The 7,394-nt window shown below is 49.6% G+C and overlaps 1 long non-coding RNA gene across 1 annotated transcript; it reads right to left on the bottom strand.

Moving 5' to 3' along the window:
• Positions 1–95: 95 nt before the first annotated feature.
• LOC135363450 (uncharacterized) lies at positions 96–2,982 on the bottom strand. Its single transcript, XR_010409130.1, has 3 exons — positions 2,445–2,982; positions 859–1,108; positions 96–165 (listed from the first exon to the last, which is right to left on the bottom strand). It is a non-coding gene; the product is annotated as an uncharacterized LOC135363450 (long non-coding RNA).
• Between the last annotated feature and the right edge of the window lie 4,412 nt (positions 2,983–7,394).

Below are 7,394 nucleotides of genomic sequence, written 5' to 3' on the forward strand. Positions count from 1 at the left end.
GAAAAAATGTCTCATTCTAGGATTTTACAGAGAATAATTGTTATGTAAGCCAAGTTGACTTGATCTGGTGAGTGAAAATACTATGAACACATTACCCCACATCTTCCTCAAACGTTACTGCAGAAGGCCTTCTTCCCCCGTAGTATTCAGTTAGTGGACTGTTTCCTGCGTTGAAATAAAAGCGGAAAACATTTTAAAACGAAGTATGGTGGTGGGCACTAAGGAGGGCACGTGATGATGTGATGAGCACCGGGTGTTATACGCAGCTAAGGAATCACCGAACGTTCTGTCGCAAACTAACGATGCACTACATGTCGGCTAACTGCATTTAACTCTGAAACAGTAAAATGAAGTATGGCATTTTGATCCGTTTTCAGGGAGCAATACCTTCCCCGTGGAGTTTTTTAGGGCTCCGTCTCGCAAACAAAAGTTTTCTTAAGGCAGGCCCAGGAAAGGGAGCATGCGTGTGCAAGGCCAGACGACACTAGATCAGGGACCAGGACCATGCGACGGAGACGGTGTTACAGGCCCTTCCAGGTTAATGCCAGAGTACATCACCCAGCCGGCGCGAGGTATTTGGGAAAGAAGGACTGCGGGGGAGCAGAAGAGCTGCGATCTAAGCCTCGGGAATCCTGGTTTGGGACAGGAGGATCAAGTGGGCCACCTCTGGTACCTGGAACTGCTTTACACACACACACACACACACACACACACACACACACCACACGCAGAGACAGACAGACACACAGAGAGACAGAACAGACACCCCCCCCCACACACACACCACACACAGAGACAGACTGACAGACACACAGAGACCGAGACAGACAGACAGACACACACACACGAGGATTTTACTGTTTACAACGCCGAGGACTCCGAAGCGGTGGCCTGCCCCGCGTGCGTCATCAGCAAGCGCTGTATCTGCAAAAGGTGTCGGATAGGCAGTACCTTCAGCCTCCGGCCCCCTCAGCTCTCTTCTCTCTTGTCCCCCAGAGTCACGGGCTGCCGTACCCTGAGCCACCACCGGGGCCTTCGCGGCTCTGCCCAGGCGCTTCCTGCCAGCCGGCGCCATCCCGAGGAGGTGCCTTCTGAGCTCTCCTGCACGCTGTGGGCACAGACACGCGTTAAGGAAACGGGGGGACCCGGTCAGTGAGCGAGGCCAGGCAAGGGTCCTCTGCGCGGATCGGAGAGTGTGTGTGTCCTCGTGTCTCTTGCTGGACCAGGAGGGGACAAAGACGATGGGGACGGTGGACCCCTCCCTCCCCCCGCCCCCCGGCTCCGACCGAGCGCATGCGACCAGCCCCGGGACATCTGAGTGCCAGGACCTTCCGCCACACTCTGTCGCCCTACGCTGGGACAGAGGCCGTCCCCACCCCGAGGCCCCCGCGGGACAACGTGCTGGTCTGGAGGCCCAACCGTGGCCGGGACTAACGTCAAGTGTCCCCCTCCGCATGGACGGGGAATAAACCGTTCTGCACCTGTCCGGACCTGTCCGGGGACCGTCGGGTCTAGGGCGGCTCCTCGACACGCCATCTGGACCCCAGGACGGCCTCCGGGGACCAAACCGCCCTGCCGGGGGGCCGGGCAGGAGGGACAGACGCAGACGGACCCTCCTCACCAGGTGTGGCCCTCCCAGGAAGTGGGGACCGTCGGACCCGCTGCCTGCCCTGCCGGCCCCGCCCTCGGGGGCCTCGTCGTGTCCTGCCGGAGCCCCCGAGGACCCCGCGGGGACATCACCTCAGCGGCCAGCCCAGCCGCCGCTGCCCCACACCCTGGCCCCACCCTCACGTCTGAGGAGACCCCCGTGGCCACACAGTGCCGCCGGGCCCGCCTCCCCGACCCGCCTGGGCCTCCCTGAGGGTCCCCTACGCCTCACCCCCATCCTCTGTCTCTCTGTCCCTCCTCCCTCCATCCCTCCACCTGCACAGCGACCTCCACCCCACGTCCTCCGCGACGCTCCTCTGAGGGCCTCGCGCGGGAGAGGAGCTCGCCAGCCTCGCCTGGGCGGGGGCGTTGCTGATTGGCCGGCGCAGCGCGCATGCGGGAGGCGGGGCCTCGGCCGAGACACGCCCCCTGGACCAAACTGCCCCCTCCGGGCGCGCTGGTGCCGAGCATCGAGCATCGAGCGAGCATCGGGCATCGAGCGAGCATCGGGCATCGAGCGAGCATCGGGCATCGAGCGAGCATCGAGCGAGCATCGAGCATCGAGCGAGCATCGAGCGAGCAGCGAGCATCGAGCGAGCATCGAGCGAGCAGCGAGCATCGAGCGAGCAGCGAGCATCGAGCGAGCATCGAGCGAGCAGCGAGCATCGAGCGAGCATCGAGCATCGAGCGAGCAGCGAGCATCGAGCGAGCATCGAGGCCCCGGCTGGGCGGCTCCGGTTCGACCATATTCAAGGACGTTTCACGGGTCCTCTTCCTGGGAAATCACAAAAGGATACGGCAGTGTGGAACCACGTAGGTGCTCAAGCCTCCACCTTCCCGACGTGGGACACTTTTCACAGTTCCTGCGCAGTCTCCTCCCGGGGCCCTTCCCACCCACTGCCTCCGCTCGCAGAGGAAGAGCCATCCTGCTGCGTGTCCTGTGTCAACCAACCCCCTCCGTTTTCTACGGTTCGTTTTCTGGGTGGTCGGCTGGTCGGGGTTTGCTTCGTCTTAGAGACCCGTGTGCGTATCCTTGGCTGTCCTGGCCTCCTGCTGTGTTGCCTGGGGAGTACAATAAACTGTACCGCCTCCTGCCTGGTGTTCCGCCGCTTCCTTTTTCACCCAACATTGCGCCCTGACGGTGCCTGTACTATATTCCGCAGAGCCGTCCTGCTTTCGTCTTCCCTGCTGGAGCGCACACCACTGTGGAACCACTCCTCAACTCGTTCATCCGTTTTCTTGTCCGTGGACGTGTGGATACTTCCCACTGTAGAGCCCTTACAAGCAGGGACGCTGGCAATATTCCGGGGTCTGGCACACGTGCGATTGTGTTCTGCTGCGTTTAAAGGAGCCCAGGAGTTTCGAGGAGTTGATGACCTATTGCTAGGTCATAGGCTAGGTGAGTATTCGGTATAGCCAAATTGTTTCCAACTTATGACTCCCACCAGCCGGTTGGGTACTAACTGCTCCATATTCTCACCAGATTGCATTATAATCTCACCGGATTACATCTGGGCTTGGGGTGGTGGTCTTTTTTTTTTTTTTTTTTTTTGCATTTCTCCATCCACTAAGGAGATTGAGCTCCTTTATATGCTTATTGTCCATTTCAATTTCCTTTTCCGTGGCATCATCTTATGCGGGTGTCATGACCTTTCTACAAATGGGTAGGATGACTTTCTTACAGTTTTGTAGAAGCATTTCATATATTCCAGATATCTTTCTTTTTTAATTTAAATTCAACTAGCCAACATATAGTACATCATTAGTTTTGATATAATGTTCAATGATTCATTAGTCGAGTATAACACCCAGTGTTCATCACATCACGTGCCCTCCTTAAAGCCCATCACCCAGTTACCCCCTCCCCCCACCCACCTCCCTCTCCTAAACCCTCCGTTTGTTTCCCCGAGTCAAGAGTCTCTCATGGTTTGTCTCCCTCTCTGATTTCTTCCCATTCAGTTTTCCCTCCCTTCCCCTGTTGTCCTCTGCACTATTCCTTATATTCCACATATGAGTGAAACCATATGATAATTGTCTTTCTCTGGTTGACTTATTTCACTTAGCATAATTCCCTCCAATTTCCATCCATGTCGAAGGAAATGGTAGATATTCATCCTTTCTGACGGCTAAGTAATATTCCATTGTATATATATGAACCACATCTTCTTTATCCAGATATCAATCTTTACAACAGTGTTTCCCCTCTGCCTTTTAATTGCAATAAAATACAAATAACACAAATTTTACCTTTTAAGCCATGTTCAGATATACAGCTCTGTGGCATTAAGTACATTCCCATTGTTGTACAACCATCACTGCCATCCATCTCTAAAACTTTTTCATCTTTCTGAACTGAAACTCTGTACCCATTAAACACCTATTCCCCATTCCCTCCTCCTCCCAACCCCCAGGAACCACCACTATACGCTCTTTCTCTATGAATTTGGATACCTCATACATACAGTATTTGTCCTTCTGTGACTGGCATATTTCACTGAGCATGATGTCTTCAAGATTCATCCATATTGTAGCATGTCTCAGTTTTTCTTTCCTTTTTAAAGGACAAATAATGATCCATTGTAGGTATATGCCACTTTTTTTTTTTTTTTTTTTCTTTTTGGCCCATTCATCTGTTGATGGACACTTAGGTTACTTCCACTTTTATCTATTGTGAATAATGCTATATGAACACAGGTACACAAATACCTGTTCGACTCTGTCCTTTCGCTTCTTTTGGGTATATACCCAGAAGCGGAACTGCTGGATCGTACCGTAGTTCTCCTGTTTAGCTTTTGAGGTTCCTCCGTATTGTTTTCCATGGCGGCTGCACCAGTTTACAATCCCACCAACAGTTGCACAATGGTTCCCTTTTCTCACATCCTTGCCAACAACGGTTCTCTTGTTTGTTTGTTTTTTTGGGGGGGGGGGTGGCCATTCTTAAAGGTGTGACTTACCCGCAATGCTAGGCTTACAACGGACAGTGGGATGACACAAATAAGGGGCATAAGTAGTATAGAACAAATTGGTATGCATTGCTTAAGTAAGTTGACTTTATAATGAAATAATGTGATAAGAAGTCCGTGGGTCTTTTTCTGTGAAAATCTTCCTGTGTGTCAAAAGGGATGCTGCCCATTCACAGCAGTCACCAGCAAGAGGTGATCAGGAGACTCTCCACTGTGACAATTGGTAATACAAGGTGAAAACACTAGATGATACATATACATCTCTTTCTTAGAAGAGACACCAGGAAATAGTGCACTAAGCAGAAAAGTTAAGCTCTTTCTTCTTGCCCTTGTAGCTCCCTCTCTGCCTGAATCTTTTTTTTTTTTTTTTTAAGATTTATTTATTTATTTGAGAGACAGAGAGAGAACAAGAGAAAGAGCAGGAGGGGCAGGGGGAGAGGGAGAGAGAATCTCAAGCAGACTCTGCACTGAGCCCAGAGCCTGATGCAGGGCTCGATCTCACGACCCTGAGATCACAACCTGAGTCAAAACCTAGAGTCGGTCGCTTAACTGACTGTACCACCCAGGCACCCCAAAGATATATTTATCTATTTGAGAGAGAGAGAGAGGGAGGGAGAGAGAGAGAGAGACGGAGGGAGGGAGGGAGAGAGAGAGAGAGAGAGAGCACACAAGCAGGGGTGGGGGCAGGGGGAGAGACAGAGAGAATCTCAAGGGGGACTCCCCGCTGAGTGCAGAGCCTGATTTGGGGCTTGATCTCACGACCGGAGCCCAAATCAAGAGTCGGTCGCTTAACCAACTGAGACACCCAGGCGCCCCTCTTCTCTGCCTGAACCTTTAAGAACTTTCCGCCATTGGCTCATTTCCAGCTTTGCCTTGCCATGTCTACTGATTCTCTTTATCCCCACATCATTGCTGCATAGGAGAAATTGTAGCTCCCCAAAAATGTCTGGAAATGATACATGACAGGAGAAACTCAAAACCATGGATGGTTATCAGAGGGAAGGCCTTAGCCCATTTTTTACATTGATCTAAATTCTACAATAATTGCAGCTACTGCCTATTGAACACTGGCCTATCTCAGGCAGGGTGCCAAGTGCTTCACATGCATAATCTCCGCATCCCATCAGGAGATCCTTAATATCTGGGGTCTCTCTCTCTCTATAATGTTACGATTGAGCTGTGGGTTCAGGTGTTATTAGTCTTCCTCGTTCTTTACAAAGTTCCCTGTTACTAGGGTGATGATATAATGTATCATGCAAATGGAGACAAGTTTGAGAGTGAAGGAGGGTGTGGTAGAGGACAGCCAATGTAAACCAGGACTTGCCCCCAGGAGAACCATAGTGTATGCTCACCCCTCACATCAACCTCCATGTAATAGATTTGGCAGCCATTGAGGGTTATTATGTAGATCCATTAATTCATGAGGTGTTGTAAAATGGTAATTTTCTAACTTTATTATTCTTGCTGCATTTATTGGCTGGAATTCTCCCATGAAGGATAACTACAAACTACTTTGTTTTCCTGATATAGAATTCACACAAGAAAGGCAGAATTAATTGCTTTATCCTTTCCCTTTCAGAGTGATGGGTTGCTGTCTTCTGGTCTCCTCAAGTGAACAAGGATCATTTGGGGACTTTTTCAGTATTGCAATGAACTCATGGGTATTAATGTATTGGTGATTCAAACCATTGCAGTTATTATTCCTTCTGATGCTCACACTGTTTGACATTTGGACATTGGGAGCCCCTTCGCATGCCTCTGGTGTCTTTTTGACATAACCTCAACGTGTATCCTAACTTTTGGATACTCCAAGATGTTCCACACTTATCGTGTCCTTATTCTGCCCCGGATCTGAAACGAGCCATTTCTCCAAGGACCTCTGGTTTCTTCCAGAGATCATAATGTGGGCACTAAAGGTTCTCGTTGTTGCAACCGGTAATGTTCATTGCTTCCAGGTCTTTGCAGTGGACGGAGCTAGGAAATACATTTCTTTGAGGGTCCATACTGACAATCAGAGTTCATGCTGAATGAGTCCATGCACATACTCAATGAGTTCCTGCCATTTCCATTCAAATTTAAGATTAATTTGGTCTTATATTTGTGTCTTTTGTTTTAAACCGAAATTCCTGAATTCTTTTTTTAATTTTTTTATTACGTTCAGTTAACCACCATATAGAAATTCCTGAATTCTAATGATATTAATATAATTACTTACCCCCCTTTCTGTGTGTGTGTGTGTGCGCGCGCGTGTGTGTGTATGCGCCTGTGTATGTATGGTGTTTTGCAATAACAAAGGCAATATTACTACTAGCAATATGATTTCTTAATGTAGCTCAAGATGCCTTGTTCTTTTTTATCCTTAAGATATATCCCATTGGATATACACAGTAACATTGCAATATATATATATATAAAGATTATATTTCTTTATTTGAGTGAGAGAGACAGAGAGAGCATGAGCAGGGGGAGGAGCAGAGGGAGAGGGAGAAGCAGACTCCCTACCGAGCGGGGAGCCTGACACGGGGCCAGATCCCGTGACCCCGAGATCATGACCTGAGCCGAAGTCAGACACTCAACCGACTGAGCCACCCAGGCATCCCTAAGATTGCTATATTTTTAAGTCATTTGAAATAGTTCTGTATTCTGTAGGGTTAAACCGCCAATTTGACATATACAGCTTGCACAACTATGTCGTGTGATTTATTATTTATTTATTTTAAGAGCTTGCCCTTTAAATTGTTTCGTAATTTCATGAAACCCTTATGGATTCTAAAACAAAACTAA

This window comes from Mirounga angustirostris, unplaced genomic scaffold, assembly GCF_029215605.1.
Source record: "Mirounga angustirostris isolate CCGP_5_RB_7025 unplaced genomic scaffold, mMirAng1.0.hap1 SCAF_300, whole genome shotgun sequence".
Taxonomy (NCBI): domain Eukaryota; kingdom Metazoa; phylum Chordata; class Mammalia; order Carnivora; family Phocidae; genus Mirounga; species Mirounga angustirostris.